This window comes from Canis lupus, chromosome 20, assembly GCF_048164855.1.
Source record: "Canis lupus baileyi chromosome 20, mCanLup2.hap1, whole genome shotgun sequence".
Taxonomy (NCBI): Eukaryota; Metazoa; Chordata; class Mammalia; order Carnivora; family Canidae; genus Canis; species Canis lupus.
The window spans coordinates 39,710,170-39,737,514 of NC_132857.1; the positions used below are offsets into that span (position 1 = coordinate 39,710,170).

The 27,345-nt window shown below is 39.8% G+C and overlaps 1 protein-coding gene and 1 long non-coding RNA gene across 6 annotated transcripts in view; one reads left to right on the plus strand and one right to left on the minus strand.

Annotated features, from left to right (window-relative positions):
- Positions 1–27,345, minus strand: part of DPP10 (dipeptidyl peptidase like 10) — a 1,275,784-nt gene that overhangs the window by 1,147,197 nt on the left and 101,242 nt on the right. The window lies entirely within an intron of this gene.
- Positions 1,978–10,802, plus strand: LOC140611884 (uncharacterized). Of its 5 annotated transcripts, none has more exons than XR_012013162.1 (6): positions 1,978–2,044; positions 2,502–2,683; positions 2,771–2,977; positions 6,418–6,583; positions 6,720–6,929; positions 10,454–10,802. It is a non-coding gene; the product is annotated as an uncharacterized lncRNA (long non-coding RNA). The 5 variants fall into 5 exon arrangements; XR_012013164.1 differs by having other exon boundaries at positions 2,007–2,060; XR_012013161.1 differs by lacking the exon at positions 1,978–2,044 and adding an exon at positions 2,052–2,203.

A 27,345-nucleotide genomic window follows, 5' to 3' on the forward strand; every position in this document is an offset into this window, starting at 1 on the left:
TCACCCATTTTTCAAAATTTATATGATGAGTGTTAAGTGGAAATTCTGTCCCTGGATGATTTTCTTCTATAAACCCAGTTCTTGGACATATATATATATATATATATATATATATATATATATATATATATTCAGATGTATTGTAGTCACCAGAGTCTCTTGGGCAAAAGATTGCATTTGTTCTCTTTTCTCTCACAATCCTATACTAAGGAACATTTTAATAAATATCCAGAATGTCTGAAGTATGTGAATATCTAGGAGAATGCTCCAAGTGGAGGCAAACAAAAATAAACAAGTACCCTGAGTAATGCCTGGCAAGTTCAAAGGACAACAAGTGTATCAGTTTTTCTGATAAAGTACAAGGGAGAGAAGTACAAGATGAGAATAATAAGATAAGGGTATTGGAATTTAGGGGGAGGGTGAAGATTTTGTAGGTTCTCACAGGCCACTGTAATGATTCTGGTTTTCACTGAGTGAAAGGAGAAGTCTTGGAGCTTAATGAACAGAGAAATTTCACCAGCCATGATCTGACCCTGTTTTAATAGTACTGTTACAGCTGCGGAGTGAATAGTCATAAAGACAAAGCATGAATGCAAGAACAACTGTTAGGAAGGATCTGTAATAATGTGTGTGAGAGATAATGCTGGCTGAAACCTGATAGACATGGTGGCAGTGGTAAGAAGGGTTCAGACTCTAGAAACATTTTGAGGATAGAGCCAATAGGATTGGCAGATGGGTGTCTGTGTGATGTTGAGAGACAGATAAGAGATGAGGCGGACTCCAGCTGTTGGGGGAGTTGCCATAAACCAAAGTAGTGAAGATGTTTCAAGAGTACATTTGGATGTGCATGGCTGTTAGATGTCTGAATGGAGAGGACAGAAGGCAGTAGGATATTGAGTCTGGAGGACTGGGGGGAGATATAGGATGGACATAGATAATGGAAGCCATGAGAATGAGGTCTGAGAGAAGAGACTGAAACATAGTAATCAATGACATAAAAGACCAGGAGAGTGGGCTGCCTTGGAAGAAACTGAAAAAAAAAAAAAAAAAAAAAGTGTTTAAAGGAATTGATCCACTGAACCAAATGTTGCTGACAGATAAAATGAGGGTTAAAAATTGTCATTAAAAAAAATAATAATAATAAAAATGTCATTTTTTTTTAATTTATGATAGTCACAGAGAGAGAGAGAGAGGCAGAGACACAGGCAGAGGAAGAAGCAGGCTCCATGCGCCAGGAGCCCGACGTGGGATTCGATCCCGGGTCTCCAGGATCGCGCCCTGGGCCAAAGGCAGTGCTAAACCACTGCGCCACCCAGGGATCCCAATAAAATTGTCATTAAATTTAACTATAGAAGTTATTGGTGTCCTTGACAAGATACATCAAGGTGGAGTAGGAAAAAAGAAAGGAATTCTAATTAATTTGGTATTATAAGAATATAAGAAAACTGGAGAGAGAAAAGCAGTTTTTCCAAGGAGATTTTCTATAAAAGACAGCTAATAAAGGATGAAGATAGACTTTTTTTAAAATGGAAGAAATTTCAGAATGTTTATAATACTCCAAGAAATAAATTGGTGGTGCAGGAAAGAAATGGGATGATTTCTGGAGTGACTTGAGTAGCAGAAAGCCAGTAGATGCAGTGCCTGGGTAGAGGGCTGGCCTCAAAGGACCATTAACCCCCAGTAACAGAAGGGAGAGGAGAGCATATGGACATAGGTGCAGGAAGTTACCTAAAAAAGGGAGAATGCATGGACAACAGAAATGTTCTATGATTGCTTGTTAGTGTTGTGGGCATTAAAGACACAAGCTTAATTATCAGGACTTTAATGTGCAACCAGTCAGCATGATAATAGGCTTTTCTCCAGCCACATTCAGCTACACAGGTGCAGGCATGAGGAAGCGAAGACTTGGATGCTGCAGAGTGGTGTTATTGCTAAGAAGTATGATGGCATAAAAAGAGAACTCAGAATTTACGGTGTCAGAAAGGGAGTGGTTATTCTAGAGGACTGTGGGATTGAAACTGGACCCCAAGCAAGTGAAATGAAGGTAGATGGATATGAGGGTCTGTAATATTTATGGAGCTATGGGCTTTCCCCACCATCCAGAAGTTCACTTTATGCCACTTTACTTTTACGAAAACCCTACATTAGTACCTGATTTCACTAACTGAAAGAAATCTAAAGAGGACTTTTGCTTTATGAAATGGTAATCGTTCTTTCACTTTATGCCATTATGGTCTATGAAAGAACTTGTGGGAACGCTCTACTTTTGGATAGTGAGAGAAACCTGTATTAGAATCGGGGCACCTCAGATTAATCTGTTTCTTCTGAAGTAAGGAGTTTTGTTTTGTTTTGTTGTTCCTCTTCAAAGACTCTCTTCCTGTTGTACTTCTTCCTCATCCCTGTCCTTTTTTCCCTACATTTTAGTTGATGCAAAATTTGAATTTGCCTTTTAAAATTTCTCTTTATTTCTTCTAAAATATTGCTTGTTGGTTCTCTTTCAGCATGTCCTATAGAGCTCTCTTCAATGATGGCAATATTCAACATCTTCACTATCCAATAACATGGCCAACTAGCCACTTGTGGGTAGTGTGACTAAGGAAATAAAATTTTCAATTTTATCTAATTAGAATTAATTTATACTTAACGAGGCACATGTGGCTTGTGGTGAATTCATTAGATCACAGTGAGTAGAAGAGAAATCTTTATATCATTTGATGATAAAAATGTCATTGGCACTAAAATCATTTTTCTGGTCTCCTTTTCACTCCAGCCTTCTAAAGTTAGTTCTTGTGTGTCTGCCTCTTCCCCCTCACACACAATTATTACTCACAAACTCTTATGCAACGTTAACTGTACACTAGTACCCATGAAAAGTGCTAGTGATACAAGACATAAAAGGATGCCTGTCCTCAAGTAAGGAGGAGATGAGTCAAGAAAGTGATGACAATAGTACAATGTGCCACATGCTATGATCAAGGCAAGTATAAAGAGAGGTAGGACACAGTGGAGAATGGGAAAAAAAAGAAAAAAAATTCTTTAACATCCTACCAGCCTGGAATCCTGGCTTTGTCACGTCTTTAATGAGTAACCCACCTCACAGGGTAGTTATAAGAATTTTGAAATTTGGTGTGTGCATAAAGTGCTTGGCATACTGCCTGCTTTTAAAGAGAACTAATTCCCTCTTGGACAAAATGCACAAATTTTTTTCATTACAAAATTTACCTGTAATTGATTTTAAATTAAAAAAAAAACTATGCTATCCTTGTTCTTCATTCTCAGGCTCATGTGAGTGCAACTGATACTCAGTTGATTTCTTGAGCCACATGTCCAGCATAGATTGACTGTTCTTGTTTAATCTGTATCTAGCCTGAAATGGAGCTTCTCTTTCCTTTCAGATCACAGTATGCTGCACATAGTAATCACCCAATCCGTGATTTTTCTTGAACACTTACTGATCCAAAGGCTTTTTAAAAACATATTTGGTGTCTTTTGTCCAGAAGAATTATAAAAATACTGGAAACTTGGAAATATTATTATAGTCTCTTCCCACCAGAAAGTCATTAAGCTTCAGCTTGAACACCATGAGTGTCAAGGAGCTCACTACCTACCAAAGCAATTCAATTCATTATCAGAACTTTCATCAATAGGAAGTTCATTTTTCTGTAGAGATGTAACTACCACCTTCGTTGCCTCCATCAGTTCTCCTATCCAGCTAGGAGCCACCTTGACATGGTCTACTAGAGGAGTATTGTCCACTCAGATGAGTTCCAATGAAAAGTTTCAGAAACATCAGTCTACAATAGAGCAGAATAAATTTCGCTCTTCCTTTCCATGAAAACCCCGCAGGTATTTCATATATCGCAGTCCCCAAGAGTCTTTCCTATTCTAATCTAAATATTTCTAATTCCTTCATCAATTCTTCATAGCATGATTTAAAGCTTCCTCATCATTCTCCCTCCTGTGGACCTATTACCAAGGTCGCTCACTAAATGTTTTGCATTGGATTCATTGGAGTTATATCCAAATATCTAGTTAGATGATTGAACACCTAGAGGTGCGCTGGTTGTACTTTAGGGCCTCTCATTGATATTAACACTGGAGATCCTGGGACGCCTGGGTGGCTCAGTGGTTGAGCATCTGCCTTTGGCTCAGGGCGTGATCCCAGTTTGGGGATCGAGTCCCAGATCGGGCTCCCTGTGAGGAGCCTGCTTCTCCCTCTGCCTATGTTCTGCCTCTCTCTCTGTATGTCTCTTATGAATAAATATATAAAATTAAAAAAAAAAAAAACACTGGTGATCCTTTCTGTCCTAGTCCCTTTGAGTGAACTATAATACCCAAGCTACCCGTACCCACCCCTACCTGCCAAGGTTACCTGGCTTCATTCCAAACACCTTGTTTTTCAGTTTGTTTTGTACCTGGCAAAGTCTTTGGTGACAAACCTAGTTTCCCTTAAGTATTTTAAATAGTCTTCATAATCCTGTTTTCAAACTTAGCATCTGGTTTTGATGAGGACAGAGAAAGCTAGGGGAGAGGGATGGCTGAGAGTAAAGAAGAGAAACCTCCCACCCCCAACTAGACTTTCTTGGCATTCACCCTGTTTGACAAAAGAACTATAAAGATGACTTTTACTATTCTGATTTGCTTCAGCTCAAATATACCATTCTTCCTCCTGCCTCCTACATGATAGATACATAGATACATAATCAACAGGTAGATGATAGATTATTGTTAGATAAATCAGTGATAGATGATAGACGATTGATTGACAGATGTAAGTGTATATAGTAAGTGTTATTTGTCACTCTATTTTATCCTCTTGCTCTTTTACTCGTTTCATTTTGCAGTTTTTTTGTTTCTTTTTCCCTTGTGGGGCCCTTGCCTCTTTCCCCAGTTCTCCGTTTTGCCATCCACTTTCTCTTCCCCATTATACAGCTTAAAAATGGCCAGCATCTTTCAGGGGAGCACTAATGCACAGTACAATGCAAAATATGTTGTCCCAAGGGACAATGATAGCTTGATGCAGCCTCATTGTGGGGCAAGGTCAAAAGAGATGTGAGGCAATTCACATTCCAGCAAATAGCAGTCTGTCAGGTCCTTGCTGTTGTCTTAAAAATAGTTCCCACATATCGGGACATATTTTAGAGCTAACTTAAAATCACATTTGCTTGTTCAGAGCATCTCTTATGGGGCTGAAAATGCTGAGGCTGCAGAAATCAAAGTGGGGAGTATTTATTAGTAACCTGCAGTTACTCCAGAATTCCCCCAGGGAATGACTTTGCAGCAATTTAAGCCCAAATGTAGAGCAAATAGAAAAATGGGTGCCTTTCCTCATCCTCACAGGATTTGTCTTGTTCCTCCTCTTTGTACCAATAACAAGGAGAAAAGAAGATGAATTAGAAACCACAATCCACACTTTCATCTTCAGTAACTCTAAGAGACTCTCAGTCAGTAGTAAAAAGCACATCTGAAACAGGCTTCTGTGCCTCAATTACTCTATTCCCACACATCCTTTCCTCCTTGGGGGTATTTCTCCAAACCCAGACTATTAACATATAATGTAAGAAAATGCTGCTAAATGCCACATTAAAAAAAGCAACTTAGGCTTACTTGTGGAGTTTGAAGAAACATACAATACCTTCTACTTCTCTTATCCTTATATTATAAAAACACGTAAATTACATCTTCACATTAAAGACACAAATTCTGGGGATCCTTGGGTGGCTCAGTGGTTTGGTGCCTGCCTTCAGCCCAGGGCGTGATCCTGGAGTCCCAGGATCAAGCCCCACATCAGGCTCCCTGCATGGAGCCTGCTTCTCCCTCTGCCTGTGTCTCTGCCTCTCTCTCTTTCTCTCATGAATAAATAAAATCTTTAAAAAATAAATAAATAAATACACAAATTCTTTTTATGTATCAAATGACAATAAATATGACATCTTTGTTCCGGCCTGCTACGTAAGCAAGAAAAAGGCTGGGGTCAGGGTAAAGACATGGACTCAGTGATATATGGACAAATACATAAGAATAGGCAAGATGCAAAAGGTAAAAGGAAGAAAAGATGAAGATGGAAAGAGGGACAAACACAGCAGGGGTGACTGATGCCCTCATCTCATTTCCAGAGCTGTTGGACTCAAAACTAAGTATGATCATGTGTTCCCAAACAATCTGAGATTCTAAGTTACTATACAAATGCATTGGGGTTATTTTTGTGATTGTTATTCTTGTTGCCCTGGTTTAGGAGTCAAACAGATCAGAACTTAGCATGAAAGTGTGGGACTCAGACTTAAGGAGGTTCTGGAATGGTTGCAAAATGTGCAGGATGGAGAAGCAGTGAGTGAATAGCACTGTACATTGTTGGGTTCATTATAATACAAACATTGGATATTACTTGGGTGTGCTGACCGTGTGTTCTCCATGCAGTTCCTCAAGCTCTATAAGAAGCCTGCAGGGAAGGCTCTTTTATTACTTCAGTGAAGCAACATGGCCTGGTACCTACCAATGTGGTTCTGAGTATAAACTGTTGGGTTCTAATTTAGATCGCAACACCTGTCAGCTGTGCAATCCTGCACACATTTTTTTAACCTCTGTGAGTATGTATTGCTGATGTAACAAATTACCACAAAGTCAGTGGCATAAAAAATACAAATTTATAATGTTACAGTCTGGAGCCTGCGTTCCGTCTGGAGGCTCCAGTAAAGAATGTGTTTCCTTACCTTTTCCAGGTTCTCGAGGCCTCATACATTCCTGGGCTGGTGGCCACTTCCTGCCTCTAAGACAGAAGCATAGCATCTTCTCTCCCTTCTAAGTTTCTTGTTTGCAAGTACCTTTATGAGTACATCAGGTCCAGCTGGAGGATGCAGGGTAATCGCCCCATCTCCTGATCCTTACTATTAGCACATCGCACACACTATTATCACCTTCTGCCATGGAAGGTAAGCTATTCACGGGCTCTGCAAGAACATCTTTAGAGCGCCATTATCCTGTCTACCTTAAGGGGTAAGCCAGAGAGTAGGCAGAAATAGTACACACTTCATAAGGGTGTTTTCAGAAACACAAGTAAAACACTGAGAATAGTCCCTTTTTTATTGATGGTCTCAGCCATTTGCTCCTATTGAGTGGAACAAGTGCAGGGGACAGGACAGGGCATGGATGGTGGATGGGATGAAATTGTGTGGGCAGAGGCAACTCTAGAATTCTCTATAGCCTACTATGACTTTGCAACAAATCCCTGCTTAGCACTAAAGAAATCAGTCACATAATTTTATATTTCCGTATGTGAAGACACTGAAGCCATGATAATGCCACAGCAGAATTAAGAGGCTGGAATGGTCTTAGAAACCAGACCTAAATTTCTACATTTCATACAGGAGTTACTTGCCTCACATTTAGAGAGAAAGCTGTCCAAGGAGACACAGTTAGTGGCAGAGCTGAAACAAGAACCCAGGTCTCCAGAGGTGTTCTCCAGAACACCTCCTCAGTGTTCTTTCTACCATGTTTGACCCCACCTAATGAAGACTCAATGGCCTATCTAACTAAGGTTTGCCAGCTGTCCTTCAAATGCCACATGATACAAAGTAATAAAATTTAATTCACTGAATACCTGAGTATCAAATACTGTCTCTCCTAAATGTAATGTCATATTCTGGATTAGATCCTGGAACAGAAAAAGGGTGTTAATAGAAAAATTGGCAGAATCAGAATAAAGTTACTTAGTTTTGATAAATGCACTATGGTAATGCAAATTAACAAGTGGGAAATCCCTGTCACTCTTCACAACTATTCTGTACATCTAAATTTATTCCTACATAAAAACACTGTGAGTCTAATTTTTCCATTTACTGTAATACTGCCAAATTGTTTTAAAGAACAGCTTCCATTGTGTAGTATAATGTCCTGTCACAGTCATTCTGCCTCAGCCCCAACACCATTGCCTGTCCTCTGCCTAAAATATTCTTCCTCCAGGTGCCAAGATGGCTTGCCCCATCACCACCCTCATGGACTTTCTGCCCACATCACCTTCTCAGTGACTCATCTCCGTATCATGCCATCTAAAACAGGGAAGGAAGGAAGGAAGGAAGGAAGGAAGGAAGGAAGGAAGGAAGGAAGGAAGGAAGGAAGGAAGGAAGGGAGGGAGGGAGGGAGGGAAAGGAAGAAAAGAAAGAAAGAAAGAAAGAAAGAAAGAAAGAAAGAAAGAAAGAAAGAAAGAAAGAAAGAAAGAAAGAAAGAAAGAAAGAAAAAAAGGAAAAGAGGCAAGGGGAATCAAAGGGAGGAAAGAAAAAGAGAAAGAAGGGAAGGAAGGAGGGAGGAAAAGAAAAGAAAGGAGGGAGGCAGAAAAATCTCCACTCTTGAGAACTGTAACAAAACCCATTATACCTTATCACCGCTTAAACTTTCTTCTTAGCACTCATTACTATCAAACAGATGACATAGTAACTTATCTTACATGTTGTCTACCATCCCCACCATAAAGGCTGGTGTAACTTATTTTTGTCCATTTTGTTTATTAGCATACCCCTAGCAACTGGAATAGTGACTGGTATACAGAAAGGACTTCAAAAGTATTTGTTGAATGAATGAATGATTCATTGGCTGAGCCATGTGTACCCAGCACAGTGCCTGACCCACTTTAAATATAAGGAATCTCATGGCACAAGGAAATTAGATTACATACCAAGGAGTCACATAGCTTATAAGTAGCACGTCTGAGATTGGAATGTAGGCCTCCTGCTGTCTGGGTCGGGCATTTTAGACATCACATTTTGTCATGTCAAGCTCCACACTCAGGGTAGGTATGTGCTGTTCCATTTCTCTTACCCTGATTTTCATGGTTCCTTTCACTCCTCTAAGAGAGCCACAGTTGATCTCACTAAATAATCCAAGTACAGAGGAGAAATGTGTTTATATTTTTGGTTTCCTAGTGGCTATTGGCATTAGACTTTAAAACCCATTGCAAGTAGCCCCATTCAAAGAGGGTGGGTTGTCACCATGTCTCAATAAGAAGACTTTAAGTACTGGGGACAAAGCAAGAGACTAGATCAAGGGGGCACTGTGGTAACAAAGAGCTATTACTCCATTGCTTCCTGCTTATTCAATTCAATCCAGTTGAACAAGTATTCACTAAGGACATTATTTCCTGCCCTATACTATCCTAGGCATTTTGAGGATGACAAGAAAAGAGCACTGGCTGCAACGCAAAGGAAAACACAGACCTAAAGCTATTCCTTGGTCCACTATGATTAGGAAGGCAGTGACTGAGTCCTTGTGTTGACAGAACACAAGTCCAGCGCAGAGCACCAAAACAAATGAGCGCTTGCACGGAGGCTTCCATGCGTTCTTGCTATCAACTCCAAGATGAGGCCCTACTGAGCTCAGAGGAGGTTTACACTTGAGTAGCATTTGGGTATATCACTCAGATGATGCATTTCAGATCCATCAATGTTCCTTGAAGGCAATAAGAGCATCTTTGGCCCACACAATTCTAAGTGATTGAAACTGAATGAAATTATTAATGGGTGAACGGAGAGAGAGATTATATTGTGAGTGAAAATCTTTCAGTCTTTCTTCTTCATTGGGATTAAAAACAACAAATACAGTTCACTGAAGCCTAAAAGCAGTAAATATTTGTATGATTTTTTTCACAGGATGAAACAGAAATTTCCTAAGGAATTCTTTCTCTCTCTCCCCACTTTGTCTTTTCTCATTTTTCCACCACCACCGTGCTTCACTCATCCACTTCATTTCTCCTGTTTTTCCTTTCCGCCTCCCTCCTGCCTACTGTGTATACGGCACTATGTTGGTGCCAAGGGAGAACACAGGATATTGAGAGCAACATCTATGTCCTCAATTATTGATTCATTCATTTAAAACTTGTATGAGGGTACGCACTATGCTAAGTACTTTATGTTTTATAATGTACAGTTTCTAAATAGTAATAGTCATTAGTGAGAATCAATATGGTATAAGTGGGAGGAATAGGTGCTTTGCTATCAGACCACCCTGGGCTTGAGTCCCACATTCTACTATCTCAGTGACCTTGGACACCCCCTTAACTACTCTGTGGGCAACTTTCCGCATCAGTTAAATAAAGAGAATATATTTACCTTCCTGCTGTTGTGAGAATTTTAAAAATATGGCATAGAACATGGTCTAGGATAGTCTAGAGAAGGGCCCCAAAGTATAGTGCCTGTTGATGGAATTCAAACCAGAAAATTTACACTTTAAGCTGGGGGGTAAGACGTAAAAAGTTTTCATAGCACCTTATGGTAGATGATCACTTCAAAACTGTGTGGTATGCTTTATATAGAGGACCCCGCTTAATCCTCACAGGAAGCAGGATTGGGTCCATTTACACATTTGGAAAAACTGCAGTACGAATTAAATTGCCTGCGGTTGTAGCAGAAAATGGCAAACCTCAGGTCACTGTATTTCAAACCATTTGTCCTTCAACCCACTGCAGATCTGCTGAGAGCTCTGTCCCACCAGCCAGCAACCTAAGGAGGCCTTCAAGAATATCTCAAAGAAGAGGCTTACAAGCAGAGGGCAAACAGAAGATGTAACGTCAGATGGGCCCCAGGGAAAGTGGAGAGGGTCACAGATATGCTTCATTTCTTCACTTTGCTCCCCTGACTTTCATGCTGGTTAATGTTCAGACTGGCTTGTTCAGATTCTGGTCTTCCGAAGTATGCCACAAAGTAAACTTTAGAAAACACAAGTAAATAAAGTCAGTGCTCTATGACTAGGAAAAAACATGTCATCTCCTCAGGAAACAATGAAATAAAAGTTGGGGTTTTTCCTCTTCTTAATCATTTTGTTGCCACGTTGCTAAGGTGGGGGAGAAATAGCAGGGACCAATATAATGCTGTTGGTATTTGTTTATTCCTCTAATTACTATTTTCCAATAATAAGCACAGTGGTAGAGTTTTCACTTAAATTTCCAGAAATTAGGATAAATTCAAAAATTCAAAACATATTCATTCTTCAATCCATCATTGTGGAAGTCTAAATTCACCCTTCTGTTAATTTATATTTAATATAAATTGAAAGTTTTCTAGATTTTTAATATGAAGACGTTTGAATTTGAATGAGAAATATTAATTGTGATATAGCACTTTCATTTTTAATGAGCCCTGTAAATGTTACTGCAGATATCCAGGAATACAACTAAAAAAATAATTTAGTAGGATTAAGAAACCATGGAGTATTTAAAAGTTTTATAAAAATAAAGCAGAGAAATAAAGAATTCCAAACATACCAAATTTTCCTTTGTAACAATTTCTCCTTAATATTAAATCAACTCAATTTGGAAAGGTTACATATACTTAAGCACATGATGCCATATAATAAATCAAGATAAATGGAAAACATATAATTCCTTTTTACAGAGCATGATTTCAATACTTAATTCATCATCCACTCTTTTGACAGAGAGCTTCAATATGAATCTAAGCTCCAATACACAATGCACAAGCTATAGCTATTTATTACAATATTGTGTCATTTGTCACTTTTATGGAATTCAGTGTATTTTGCAGGCTGTAAAATGGGCTAGAGTGATTCAGAAATGATCTATGCCATCATTATTCCTCATTTCTAGTGCTTGAATTGCATCTACACTCCCCAATAGGCTTGATTTATTAGGTGAATAAATAACAATATGCTTCAATAATGTATATCTATTGAGACTTCATTAGCTGCCCAGGAGACGCTATCCTGATTTTAAATAATTGAAACACACATGTGATGGAGTCCAATGGACTTGAGATGATTGGGTATAAATATTTACTAAAGCAGACTGGTGAAGGAAAGATGCTTTCAGAATAGAATGGAATTGAAGGGACACATTCAAGTGACAGTAAATGTTCTTTGTGAAAGTATAGAAATTTAGAGTCTGTTTCTTCCAAAATAGAAAAGGCAAGTTAAAATGGAAGGAGAGATTCGTTTGTTTCTCTGAATCTCAAACAGCCTGTCTCAAGATTTTCAGCTGACTCATTCTTAACCATGTGCCTGTAATGCTTGTCAAGTCCACTAATGACTAAATTTCCAAGCCAACCAGTGTTGAGTCTCATAGTGCAATAAAGTAGAGCCCAGCGAGTGGAGTATATTTCTTTTCTCAAGGCTAACACTTTATCTTCTGCTAGTTGAGATTATTTTCTTGCTAGGTTTGTGCTCTTAATTAAACATCTTTTAGCTGTCTATAATACACATGCGATGAAATAAGTTTAAGTCTGTAGTCAAAAGTCTTGGTTCAATGTTGTCTCAGAAATTTCCAGAATGGTTTATGTCAGAGGCCATTTATAACAGGAGCAGCTCAGATAGTTTATAAAGATAAACCTAGTAAAATTTCTAACTTTTCCCCAGCTGGTATATTTTGGCTGAAAATGCATTTTGGGAAGGAGAATATTTATTTCTCCTCTAAAATAGACTTAGAAGTTCCTTCCTTCTAATTAGAAAAAACCTGTCTCACAAGTGATGAATAGATGCTAAAGGAGGATATTTATTTCTTCTCTAAAAGCAAACTGGAAAGCTCCTTCTCTCTAATTGGAAGTGAGGAGGAGTAGTCTCAAAAGTGAGAAATGGGTGCTAAAGGAATGACATATCTACAGCAAAAAGGTGGGTGTGTGTGTGTCTGTTTTATTTTGGAGAAGGACATCTACCCTTTCTCTCCTTCAAACAAACAAACAAACAAACAAACAAACAAAACAAAGTCCTCCCCCCTCTTTATTCCAATGGCATATTGGAAGCAAGAGAGCTAAAATTTCCTGTAGCCACCTGAATATGGAATCTAGTTCAAGAGGCCAGGAATGCGGCTGGGAACAGGAGCTCAGGAGACAGTCAGGAGGTAGATCCCATGGGGCTGGTGAGGAAATACTTGAGACCCAGAAGAACAGACAGGTGGGAACTCCAAGGCAAGAGAAAGGTGGTGCTGCAGATCCTCCCAGTGCTTCTTTAGGATTCCCTATGAGACCACAGCTGTTGTTCAGAAGAAAAGGATGGGGTTGCTGGTGAATGGTACTGTAACCTGAGTCACACCAATGAGTTAGTGAGGATAAGTAGTTAAATATGATTAAGAAAATACCTTGCAACACTAAAACCATTTATTTGAGGCACCATAGAGGACCTGCATCAGCACATGATCAACTATATATTTTTCTTTTCGAAGTCTTAGAAGATTTCTGTATCCTTTAACTGCTTTGTCTCAATAACCTAGTAAAATATACTCAGCAATGCTTCGCTATCTGAGGACTGAGGCTTGCTTGGAAGAGGTGGTGGAGAGAAACAGAACAGGTGGGAGATCATCTGAGCATCATTGCAGGGAGTCTCACCCTGCCCCATCACTGGGCACCACTCCTTCTCATCCTGGGCCAGTATTAAGCCTATAAAGATAAGGAGTGTGGCCTGTCTTTCTACCATGAAGGTCTTCCTACCTGACACTAGCCTAAATCTACAATTTCTCTCCCCAAAATCTTTGATTTCTGTTGGCCTGATATCCTAGGTCCTCCTAAGGAGGTCCTGGGCATGCGCTATCCTGGGAAACTTGAATAGAATGCATCCTAGCTGAACTCTGCCTCAGATAAATCAGTTGGACTCAAGAACCCATCTCCTCTTGTGATTTTGTCTATTGCCATCCATATCTATATTTTCAGGCCCAAGCTTCATTTCTTTGAGCTCCCACATATTCAAATGCTACTGTATGTTGCTATCTGAACATTCTCAACATATGTACCTAAATACTTAGGGCCAATTATTTCCAGCTCACTATATAACAGGAATTATGGTAAATTAGTTACATATATTATTTATATTCTTCACAACAATCGTATGAGATAGATCACAATTTCTTTGAGAAGAATCTATTGAGTGCCTACAAAGCAACATGTTAGATACTAGAGAACAAGAGTTAAAAGATGAGATTCTGGCCCTCGTGGAACTTAAATTTTGGTATAATTATTAATCTTACTTTATTGATGAGGAACTGAAGCTCAGACACAAATTAATTTGAATCACTAATTTATTTCACAAATACTTATCATATGTTAGGCGAAGAGCATGTGCAGTGGGAAGAACACGTGGTCCCTGCCTCCATGATGCTTATGGCACAGGAGGAGAAGGTGTTAAGAAAGTCAGCAAAAATCTCTGAACTGTATCTTTGAACATATAATATTCTCCATAGAGCTCACGTTTGCCATTTTGTTTAACGATATTTATTGAGCACCAACCATGTGTCCAGCATTATGCTGGGCATGGAGCATATTGCAGGAAGGATGAAAATTCCTGCTGCAAAAGAGTTTATAATCTGATGGAGGAGATAGAGAAATGAACAAGGAAGTAAAAATGCTGAAATAGATGTTATAAAGGAAATCAAAGTGGTGTGGGCGGGTTGCTTTATACTGATTGTCCAGCTGTCTCACAAATAAATAAATAAAATCTTAAAAATGGGTGCCTGAGTGGCTCAGTCAGTTAAGTATCTGCTTTTGGTGCAGGTTATCATCCCAGAGTCCTGGGATCAAGTCCTGCATCAGGCTCCCTGGTCAGTGAGGTGTCTGCTTCTCCCTCTACCTCTCCCCCTTGCTTGTAATCTCTGTCTCACACTCTCTTAAATAAAAAATTAAAAAAATAAAATAATAAAATAAAATAAAATAAAATAAAATAAAAAGTGATTGTCCAGAGACCATCTTTCTAACCAGAGACATTTAAATTAATGCCAGCAGATGAGAAAACACCAACTATACACAGGGCATGGGGAAAAGCATTAGAGAAGAGGGAACAGAAAGTGCAAAGTCTGAAGCCAAATAGAAGTTTCATGTGTTGGAGGACGAAAGACAGTACTCTTATCTGAAAGAAAGCTGAGACAGGAGATGGTCATGAATTTTTAAAATTACTTTTAGTTGACTTAAAGTGAATCTACTGCTCACTTAGAAGACTTCCAAAGGCCTCTCAATCACAAGGTGAACTGAGGATGCGTGCTTTACACAATGCTGCCTTTATATCAGCTATCAGTTTGGGAGAACAGCAAATACTTCATGGAGGAGTTTATTTTTCTTTGAGTTTCTCCTGAATAGCAAATGGTTCCCAAATCTTTCACGCCAGTTATGCTCATGATTTTTTAAGTTACCGACTGGAGGATGGAAGAGATCACTAAGAAAGAGACCCTCCACCTGTAATAAGATCAGGTGCTGAGGGATAGGCAGAGAGAGAAGAATGGACATTTGGAAATAAAATTCAAAACTGTAATCAAGATCAAAAGTGGATCCCATGTGAAGACCTCTGGGAGAAGATTCAGCTTGGGAATGAAGCTCCAATTAGGAGACTATCATGACTATGGTCTGAAGGAGCCCCAAATAGATCAACACTTGGCAATTATCCACACGCTTCCCTTTCAGTTTTTCAGACAATCTAGGACTGACCCTCTAGAAACAAGATACAGTTGCTATATACCTGCATGTAATGTGTTTTCTCTGTATAGCTCTACATTTCTACTCACAGAAGGCTGACCACAAGTTCTCTATCCCCAAACCCGTCCCAGGCAAAAGTATATGAAGTGAACAGGCATTGTTAATAGCTGAATATACAAGCTAGATCCTCCTTGCTGACTCGTTAAATAGGAGAAGAGATAAGAGTCTGATGGGCTCTCCAAGAGGGGATACCCCGTGGAAGCATTTTTATGAAGAAATGTCTGTGTTTAATCAATATCTACTCCTATTTTCAATTTGCCTCTTTTGTGTCCCAAGTCACAACTAGGACATTAAATCCTTTGTCTTTAATATGTCCCATTCTACTTCCATTCTACAAGGCTGCAGAGAAGCAGCTGTCAAGAAAGCCAGGTTCTCCTTGGAGAGCAACCATCTTGCTCACTACTTTTCAGTAGAAGACAAGCCAGGAAAAATTGAGCCCATCAGCATTCTGAAGGAACCTTCCCCATTCTTGTTGCTAAAGAAATTGTGTTACAGAATGATGTAACAGACCAGCCCTAGTGAGAGAAGAAAGAGCCTCAGAATTCAGCCCCCCTTGTGTCACCATTACATATCCCTCAGAGTCTATTTTAATTCTAGACCTTGGGTAGAGATCCAATAAATAGCTATTCTCTCTACTTCTCGGCAAAATTCTTTTTAAAAAGTGAAAAAAAAACTTTTTATACCATCTGTTGACACCCTCTTATTTCCATTTTTCCTCCTCAAACTCACTCCAGTTGGTTTTTCTCCCTCACAGACTCTTTAAAGTCACCAATAACCATAACTCTACTTGAGAAAAATGCTTATTTCTCTGTCCTCTTATTTAACTTGTCAGCATCACTTAACATGGATCTAGAATGTTCCTATAGGCCACTCACTCAGTTTTCCTCCTATCTCAAAAGCCACTCCTTGTCACTTTTCCTTGCTTGGACTCATCTATTTAACCCCCAGATCCTAAAATGTCTCAGACCTCAGTCCTCAAGCCCCTTATCTTCTCTATTTATACACTTTCTTTAGTTGGGCTCATGCTTTCCCTGGGGTTAAGTACCATCTTGACACTGATACCTCCCAGATGCCACCCCTCAGAAGTCTCGTCTTCCACCTATGTTCTTCATGCCCTCACCTGCACACTGTAAAGGTCAGACTTTAAAAGACTGATACACTGAACTATTTATCTGCACCCACTAACTTTGCTCCTTGCCACCCGTAAATTCTCCCTTTCAGTAAACAGCACCAGCAATGACCCAACTCTTTAGGCCAAACCTAGGGAACAACTTTAATTCATTTCTTTCCTTCCCTGTTTATGATACACACACACACACACACACACACACACACACACACACACACATAGCTCTATACCATGTATATATTTCTCACTATTTTTCTGCCAAATCCTAGTCCAAGCCATCATCTCTCTCCTGGACTTCTGCAGCAGCCTCCTAAGGAACCTTCCTGACTCCCTTCTCACCCCCAATTAGATGCTTCAACAGCTGTCAAAGAGAATTTTCTAAACCCTGAGTCAGATCTCACCACTGCCCTCCCCACATTCAAACTTTTCCATCTTTTCCTCTTGGAATTGATCCAGTTTCTATCCAAAATCTCATATTCCACCCATGGCTTCCCATGATCTAGTCACACAGGGCATCTCCTGTGCCTTGAGGATGCCATCCCACCTCAGAGCTTCCTGCTTCGACCCCTTGTCCTTGGGATGCACCGCTCCCAAATCCTCAGGCAGCTCTGCTCTCTCAATATTCAGGTTAAAACTGCACTTACTCACAATGTTTACTGTAAAATAAAACAATAAGAATAATTATAATATATATCAATTCTTTAAATCATTAAACATTTATATTCCTATTCTATAATAATCATACTTTGAAAGTATTTTTTCTTTGTCTTCTCTTGCTAGAAGGCTCTCTGAGTATGAGGCTGTTTAATTCATTCACTGATAATGACAAATCCTTTCATCCTAGAAAAGGGTCTGGAGTATGGGGGTTATTTAATAATCTGTGTTGAATGAATGAACTCAAATAGTCTATGCCTCAAAGATCGAAAGCAACACAGATATCCATTATCTATTTCACATCCTTCAGGGTAATCATCAATATATCTGAGATTGTCTATTTATTAATTTGCTTTTATTTATTTGCCTCCCTATTTGTTTCCTGTCTCCCCCACTACAATTTAAGACCCTTGAAGGCAGGGATGTTTGCTCGTCTTGTTAACTGCTGAGAATAGTGCTTGGTATGTAGTAGCTGCTCGCTGGATACTTTCAGTCTGAGCAATCTTGGTTTCTGACACAACCAAGAGAAGCTGACATGTCCAGTGAGAGCTACTTTGGACAGTCCAGGGCTAGAAACATCTGCACATAGAAACACACTGCTGCTATGGCCTATACACTACATACTATGTTTCAGATGAGGTAGAAAATTATCTGAGAGCCTCTGTCCTGCACCAGGGCCAATCCCAAGAAACGATGACAATGACTGTACTTGTCATTGGCATTTCTCCTATATTTCTCAGCCCTGATAGCCAGGTCCAAAGCCCAACCCATAAGATAGATTTAAAACTTTTGAAGAGTCAAGGTAATGGCAGGGTTTGTATGTTGAAGGAGGATGGTGGTGTTAAAGCCACGAGATGGACAAAAAGGGAGGTAATTTGAAGATACGCTATCACACTACTTATCTGATAGTAGTATACCGTACAGTATAAAAGGTGGTCCCTAACTGTACCCACCAGGTCAGATCTACTGTGAGGAAACCGAAGGGACTGGTACAGCACTGAGAGCCTCATCTTAATCCTTCATGCCAACTTTTGCTCCCTTTTTCTTCTCACATAGACTATTTGTTTAAGATATTATTTGGCCCCCTCCCTATGGAGCTTACATAGAGTATCTCACCCAATTGACTCCATGATTGAAAAGCTAAAGAACAGAAAGGGAACAAACATACCCAGGATGATTCAGCCTTGGTGGCGGGCCAGACCAAAAACCAATCCCCCTTGCAGCTCAGAGTTCAACTATTACCACCCTTTACATCTGGGAAAAGTCATGGTACCTTCTATTAAGGTTTCAGTAGACATTTTAAGGAAAAGTCCTTTAAGGTTCTTGACCCTGATCAGAGTGGTTACTGGGAATCAAAGTGGGTCAGAGAAAAAATCATGGGATGGGGATAAAAGTAACAGGGGTATGGTCCCAATTCAGGATGTATCAAATTACTTAAGTATCCCTCAGTGCTTGTGGATTCACAAACATCAACCCTCCTATAAAAAGTTTTTCTTGGCCATCCAATCCAAGATGGTATTATATTTTTCTGTTTTATGTTCTTTTCCTGGTATGTTAGAAATCATTTATCTGTTTTCTTGTTGTTATCAGCCTTTCTTATTAGAAGGTCAGCTCCATGAGGATGAGATCTTAGGTATCCTATCGACCTCTTATTCCTAACCCTGGAATAGAGACAGGTACTTAATAAATACTTGTTGAATTAATTAATGCTCAATAAACCAAAGGCATGGAATTGCCTTTGGTACCATGGAGTCCTCAAACAAATATTGTTTGAATGAACAAATCTATTTTTTGACCTCCCTTTACTTCTGACTGAATCTAAGAAACCACATGTCTCTTCTCTGGGGAAAAAAAAAAAAAAGATTCTCTCTATCTGAGTTAGCAGACAGCCTAGATAGCTGGTCAATCATTTATAACTCATTTGCTGTCCAGCCCACATTATCACTTTATCTAACTTGTCTCTCATAAAATGACAGAAAACTACTGAAAATCACTCAGCTCTTTTAAATCCCCCTGATACAAACCCAGAGTGAAAAGGCATAGATATTGCTCTCCCCAGGGGGAAGCAATCCCCACCCTAGTTACCATCCACTGGAAGGCATTATAATTCCTCACTGGAAATCTATCATCTTCAACTTTTCCACCTACCTAGGAACACTCTGTGGTAATAACTCTAAGGAGCTGTGTTTCAACTCCAGCTGTGGATCCAATTTCCACTTATAAGATTTAACCTGGAAATTATCAGTGACAACCACAGGGAAGGGAATGAACAGCTGATTTGGGAGGTACAGTGGAAGAAGTTGACTCAGCCTGGCAAGAGGAAAAGACAAATGATGCACAAGGCAGACCAGAATAAAGGATGCCCTTGTGGAAATGAAACGTGATGTACAGTAATTCCAATTGTACATCACGTTTAGCCACCAAACAGCCTATTAACAAATAAGTGTCTTGATATGATTATAGATAAGACAAGTAAAATTAAAGAACATCACATGCAATAAAAGGTACATCTGGGAGCTTTGAGAACTACTGAGAGGTCTTAGCAGCAGGAGGAGATGACAGCTAGATCACGCTTTGAGAAAATCAGAGGAAACGTGATACATGGGGAAAAGTCTAACTATTTAATTAGGGTGCAGATGGAGGGAGTGATTAGTCACCAATTCTAAAATATTAAGGATAAATACTGAGAATTATAAAAATGTATAGTGAAAAGTCAAAAAATGTCAGCATATTTTGCCATAGGCATTTTATTCATTCTATAAACACTGCTACACACATAAGTGCCAGGCACTGGGCTAATCCACAGTAGGAGAATAAAGACATCATATCCTTTGGAAAGACTGAGTTCTGGGGACAGACAAGGCAGCTGAAGAATACAGGAACAAACTTTGGAATGCGAATCCATGCATTCTACTCCCACAAAAGCAACACTCTTCACATTTAAAGAACAAGAATACCTTGATCCATTATTACTCATTTTTGCATAAACTTTCTCATTCAATTTTCACAACACCCTTTGAGCTATGCGTTGCTGCCTCCTCCCCATACTGGCAACAAAACTGAGGTTCTGGGACATTTACACAAGCACATAGCTAAAGATTAAAGAAGTTGTGATTTGAACCTACTGTTTGCTCCAAAACCTGTGTTCTTTCCACTATGTTGTCTCTGTGGATACTGGCCCAAATGATGCCTGGTAAATATACAAACTATACAGGTTCCCTCTTTCTTGGGCTTTATTTCCCAATGAAGTGATCCCATCTTGCCTTCTCAAAGAGCAAGTGCCTTTCAAACCTCTCTCAGCAGGATGAGAAATGTATTTATAGTCTGGATAATGGGAAGAGGGAAGCAAATGTTTAATTCTTCTCAACAGTATCTGAAGGTTAACATGTGTTATATCATAGCCTTAAGCTCAAAGAATGAATAAAAACCTCCAAAGGACAATTGGGTCAGGGACTAGCTGAGAGGGACGAAGGGAGGTATTCCAGGAAGGAAAGGAAGTCCCTGAAAACTCCACAGAAGTCCCACAAATAGCACAGGGAAAAGCAGAAGGGTCAGCCATGAGGGACCCCCTGTAGGATGCAGGACGACAGAGCCCTCGGTGGAGCAGTAGCATGAATGAAGCCATCCCCAGCACAGTCAGCTGTCTCAGTCTGCTGTCTGCAATGGATCAGCAACCCAGACGGTGCTGACCGAGCTGGAGCTCAGAGGAAACCTCGCAGCCTGGAAGCCCGGCCACAACGCTAGGAGGCAGCAAAGCACCTGGGAAAGAAGCTCATTTCAATTAACTTTAGCTCTGGAAGTATTTGCTATCTGGTAAACATGTGGCATTCTGCTGGAGTTGTGAATATAATAACAGACTAGAAATCCTAGTCTTGACCATTTGAGGGTGTATAGTCTCACTGGGGACCTAAGAGAAAGAAAATCCAGTCAATTTTTTAAAGAGGGGTTGGGAGTGTTGGAACTATGCCAGAGATGGTGGCCTGGAGGAGGGAGTGTTTTAGCAAACAGATGAAGAGAGACAAAAGCAAGCTACTTAGGTGGAGAGAGCTTCGTGCAACAGGTAGATTTTGAGATAATTATGATGAGAGAAAGGGGAAGCTCTTTGATAGAAAACAAGAGTCCTGATGGTAAGCAAACCCAAAAAAGATGGAGGTGGGGGAAAATGCATTACAATGATGCCAGCCTAATTCAACAGAGGAGCACCTATTACATGACATCCTAGGGCTACCTGTTTATGATCATTGTTTAATTTGATATACAATAATTTTATTAAAGAAAGTACTCTGCTTATCCCTATTATAAAGAGAATCTCAGAGATAAAGTAATTTCTCTAACAGGCAAGAAAAGAGCACCAGAACATGAAAGATCATCCACACCATCTTTCACTCAAGTGTCTCATGGGTCAGATGCAAGTGACACAAAAGTAAATATTTTCCCTGACCTCGAGGAGCACCTAGCTTGTTTCAAGGAACACGAACAAACTTATCAGGGATTTCAATCCGATATAATGTGTCATAGCAACCAATTCAGACAAAGTTTTGGTTTATAGAAGATCCTGTGTGGCACATGAAGCAAGCCTTGAAAAATAAACAGAAGTCAAGCCACAGACCAGGAGAAAATATCTGAAAAGACACATCTGGTAATGGACTGTTACCCAAAACATATAAAAATTCTTAAATCTTAATAATAACCTGAATTAAAAATGGGCCAAAGACCTTAACAGACACCTAACTATATATATATATATATATATATATATATATATATATATATATATATATATATGGCAGAAAAGCACAAAAAAGATGCCCCATATCATATTTCACCAGAGAAATAAAATTAAACCAATAATATACCACTACACTTATTAAAATGGACAAAATCCATAACATTGACACCACCAAATGTTGGCTAGGATGTTGAGAAGCAGGAACTCTCATACACTGGTAGTATGAATGCAAAATGGTATGGACACTTTGGGACAGCTTGGCAGTCTCACAAAACTTAATATACTCTTATCACGTTATCTAAGCAATCGTGCTCCTGAGTATTTACCCAAAAAAGTGCACATAAATACCTGCATGTCGATGTATCTAGCAGCTTTATTCAAAACTGTCAAAACTTGGAAGCAATCGAGATGCCTTTCACTAAGTGAATGAATACATAAACTGAGTCCATCCGGACTAGGGAATATTATTCAGCACTAAAAAGAAATGAGCTATCAAGCAATGAAAATCTGTGTATAAAACTTAAATGCATATTATTCGGAGAAAAGAGTCAATCTGAAATAACACCTGCATGATTCCAACTGTACTGCATTCTGAAAAACAAAAAATTGACACCATAAAACAAAAAAACAAAACAAAACCTGCATTTGCCATGGGTTAGTTGGGAGGAAGGAATAACAAGGCAGAGCAGAGAGGACTTTTAGGGCAGTGGAAGTACTCTGTGCGCTATGCTGGAAACATATTATTATACATTTCCCAAACCCATAGAACGTATAGCACCAGGAGCAAACTCTAATGTAAACTTTGGACTTTGGGTGATGATAATATGATAATATAACAAGGTCCATCAAGTATAACAAATATACCACTTTGGTGGATGATGTTGACAATGGATGAGGCTCTGCATGTACGGGAGCAAGTGGCATGCGGGAAATCTCAGTATTCTGTTACGTCTTGCTATAGATCTAAAACTATTCTTTAAAAAGTCTATTAAAAATATTTACCCAAAAAAAAGTCTATTAAAAATAATAAAGTAGGGCAGCCCAGGTGGCTCAGTGGTTTAGCGCTGCCTTCACCCCAGGGCCTGATCCTGGAGTCCTGGGATCCAGTCCCACGTCGGGCTCCCTGCATGGAGCCTGCTTCTCCCTCTGCCTGTGTCTCTGACTCTCTCTCTCTCTCTGTGTGTCTCTCATGAATACATAAAATCTTTAAAAAGAAAATAATAATAATAATAATAATAATAATAATAAAGTAATAATAATGATAAAATAATGAATGAATATATCCAGGTAAAGAAAGGAGTAAGGACTGCTTCAAGATGAGGGATTAGCCTGCATTGATTGCAGGGGTGGAAAGGCCCAGTGGTTCACACAGGGAAGTGTACAGCAGGAGGTCCTAGGGGCTACGGGTATGGACTCTGAAGGCGGATGTCTAGTCTAAGTCTCGCTAGCTGTGAGAAAAGTCATTAACCTCTTTGTGCTTCAGTGTTCTCATCCGTAAAAGAGGAACAATAATTATCCATCTGATAGAGCTGTTACAAGGATTACATGAGTTAATATTTATAGAAAACCTACACTGGCACCTGGCAAATACATAATGTGTTTTGACTGGTGTTTTAAGACATGAAGGCCCTTTTGTATTATGCTAAGGAACTTGGATGGATCCCTGTCACTCCACCTCAGAACACCTACCATGCTGGGCTATTTCTTTCTATATAAATTGAGAGCTTTCTGGGATATGATCACCAACTGGCCCTTCTAGTTCCAAGACCATTTGTGTATCGCGTACAGGAACGAATCCAGTTGTTTCTGACAAGGAGCATGGTAGCCATTCTTGCCCTCTCTTTTTCTGTTCAGACATACTCGTTTTTAATTGTCTGCTTAAAAATGAGGCTTTAAAATGGAAGAAATGGGGCTTGAGCATTGCAAATGGCTCTCTAAGTGGAGTTTCATCCCACCCTTGGATCCCTCCCTGCCATGTGTCACTGATGCAAAAGTGGAACAAATCACCAGGAGTGATTTGCTTCTTCTCCTCTATCCACCCACACTTTTCATGCATGTGTAAACCATGAAGTAAAAGTCCCCTGGAGGCCAAAACAGTGACCCAAATGAAAACTTAAAGTATTTCCAACCCTTATCCTTCATCATGTGCACATAACACAAAATTAATCAGTATAAAGAATCACATAAGGTACTTGCTTTGATTTATATTTCTACTTTTATGTCCTTTTGCTTAAATGGTATTCCCCTGCCCCCATTTTAAAAACACATCAGAGCATCTTAAAAACGAAACAAGATGTTTTCATTGCCACTCCACATGCTTAGAGTAAGCTTTCGTATTTGTGCTGCAGAAGAAATGAGTTCAATTTTTCCTTCACCCATTGCAAGCAATTGGGAGCACAGAACATTCGAGCACGGAGAGATGGGATGTCATCTCATTCTACCTGTTGGGGGTCACTTTCCCCACAGGTTCCAGAGTGAAAAGACCCCACAGCCACCAATTCTATGTGTTTTCAACATCAACTTGAAAAGTAGGCTCAGAAGTGAAGTAGAAGATAATTAAAAACAACTCTCTGCTTCAAAGACTCATCAACCTAGATTTCCAGGCCTGTTCCAGGGAGAGGCGTGTGTGCATAAAAGCAGTTTCTTGCTATCTCACCAAGCCTCACAATTCACAATTAGTGTGTTAATAGTCATTGGATTTCAAAGATGAATAAGGGGAAACTTAGAGGAAGCAAGTGACTTACTCAATTGTTCTACAGAAATATGTCAGGAGCACAATTAGAACCAAAGTGGCCCCATGCCCTGTATCTCTGTATTACAGATTTTGAGGTCACGTCACTGAATTTTGTCTTGTGCCTTAAAACAGCATCACTACTTCTGAGCATGGTGGCATGAAGAATCAAGAATCAGCAAGACTTTGCTTACTCTACCAACCCCACTATCTAAATTCAGATGTGCTCCAGCTTCTCCAAAGAGAGAAATAATGTGAATACTAATAGTAAATATCCTTGCTTCTACTCAAAAGTACTACTTTATAGCCATTCAGTATTTTACAAATTTGATCTCATGCAATCTTCGAAGCAAACATCTGAAGTCAAGCTAGCCATTCTCTGTCTGCCCCCTACTGGCCTCCCCAGCCACCCTGCTCTGGCTCCTGGAGGCTGATCTCTGTGGACTCTTTGAATGGTGATCCCTGCAGTGTGGCTTCTGGTCCATTTCTGCTAAAGGAAGACACCAGCAGGAGAGAGGACAAGAGAAGAGAGAGGTCAATGAATGTGGTCACTAGCTCTCTTGCCTTACTGGGTCCACGCATGATAATAACTGTGCTCCTTGAAAGAGGTGACATGTCCTGTTAAGCAGTCCATTTCTACCCTCTTCTATAGTGACAGCTTCAGAAAATCCAGAGTTCTGACGACCACACCCTCCCCTGCTGGTGAAGGTGCACCACTACTGTGGAAAGAAGTTAAATAATCTCTAAAGGCTCTTATCTTTATTACATATGTATATATGACTCACACAAATATATGTACACCCATATATGTATATACATATAAGTTCATATAAATAAATGTGTATGTAAATATATACCCATAAACACACATATCCTAATATTTTTCTGATTGTACCCTGAGTCTGATTGACACACAGAGGCTCATGTGGCTAAGAGACTTCCCCACAGTCACACAGCCAGAGCCAGCTACAAAATTTGCAGGACCAAGGTCTCTTACTCAAAAAGCAGGATAAAAAAATCTTTCCTTTCTTCTGTGGTCTCTCTCTTGACCTATCATGGTATTTATTTTACTTGGTATTTAATGTTGTACTCTCTGGGAGCAAATACAGACTCTCGTGGAACCCAGCATCCAATCCATAAACTGGCATGTCAGACATGTACTTTCAACCTCAATCCTCCCCAACACTTGCCTTCGGGCCCCTAGAGCAGAGAGGACAGCAGTGGTCAATGGCCAGAAATGAGGAGGCAGCAAACTGGTGGCCTGGGGAGGTGAGATGTGGTGGGAGGTGAGAAGGCCAGTGAGCAGAGGCATCCTCCAGTGATCAATTAGACTTCACTTACAAGGCACAAATTCAAAGATAAAATTATTAAGACTTTGAAGATGGCAGCCACAAGACATTAAAACCCAAGAGCAGGACACCTTTTTCTGGGGCCCTGTGCTCCTATCTCCTGTATGTCCAAGATGCTGACCATTCGTTCAGATGAGTGGTGGTGTCAGGTGTTGGGGTACATCTGACTCTCAAACCTGCACTTTTGCCATGGGATCACACTCACTTTGCCTTCCAAGTCCAGTTAACAATGCCTCTCACATCTAGTGAGGATGAGGAAGAGAACATGCCTCAAAAAACAAGTCGCATCTTCAGTTTCCCAATCCTATAACCCACCTACTTTCTCCATTTTGTTAGCCAAAGAAGGGGGATGTTTATCTTTCCTTTCTAATTAAGAAAACAAGGTTGAGCCAGACAACATTTCCAGTGACTTTCTACTTCTTATCTTGGCAGCAGATGCACACTGAGTCTCCTTTAAGTGTACACACCTAGCAGAGGTGGCAAATCACTAATTAGAATGCTGTGCCTTAGGAAATACGGATGTCACCAATCTCTTTAAAATTGACTAGTGCACTTGACCATTCTTGCTGGAGGCAGAAGTCTTAGTCGAGGGGAAATTCAAAATCATCAGCCTGGAAAAATATTTCCAAACTTGGAGCATACTGCAGAGAGACGGAGGGGGGCTTTTGTTGCCTGGGTTGTACTGAATTCTGACTCTCTAGAATGGAACCATGGTGCTGTTTAGTGTCGGTGGAGGCAGAGGAAACAAACCTTGAGCTGCTACAGAGGAAAGAAACAAGGACCACCAACATGAGTCTGCAAGCCACAAACCTGATCTCAAGTGGAATTTATTTGTGATTTTTTTTTTTTTATACATGATGCAAGGCACAGGTGTCCCAGGTAATGAAGTGGAAGGAAGCCAGAGAAACAAAATACTCATTGAGAGTCTTGCATGTGAAAGATTAGCTCCATAAGTTAAGGTACAAAGAAATCCAAGATGGGACCGAGCTTTCTTGCAGGTGAGACCAGAACTGTTTCACAAAAGTAGTTTATAGCAGCTGTGCTATAAAGAGTTGTTTATAGCAGCTGTGCTTAACGTGTGTTGAATGACAAATGAACTCTATGAGGGACCGAAGAAAAGAGAACGGACTTTATGGAATAGGTAAAACTTGAACTATTTTTCTCAAAATGAAGAGTCACATAAATTGATACACTTGCTACAAGATCACACAGAAAGGAAGTCCAAAAAAAATCCAAATCCCTGCGTGAGAAGTACTCAATAGGTTATTAAAAATCAAGTAAGGCATTTATAGGACATTTGCTAT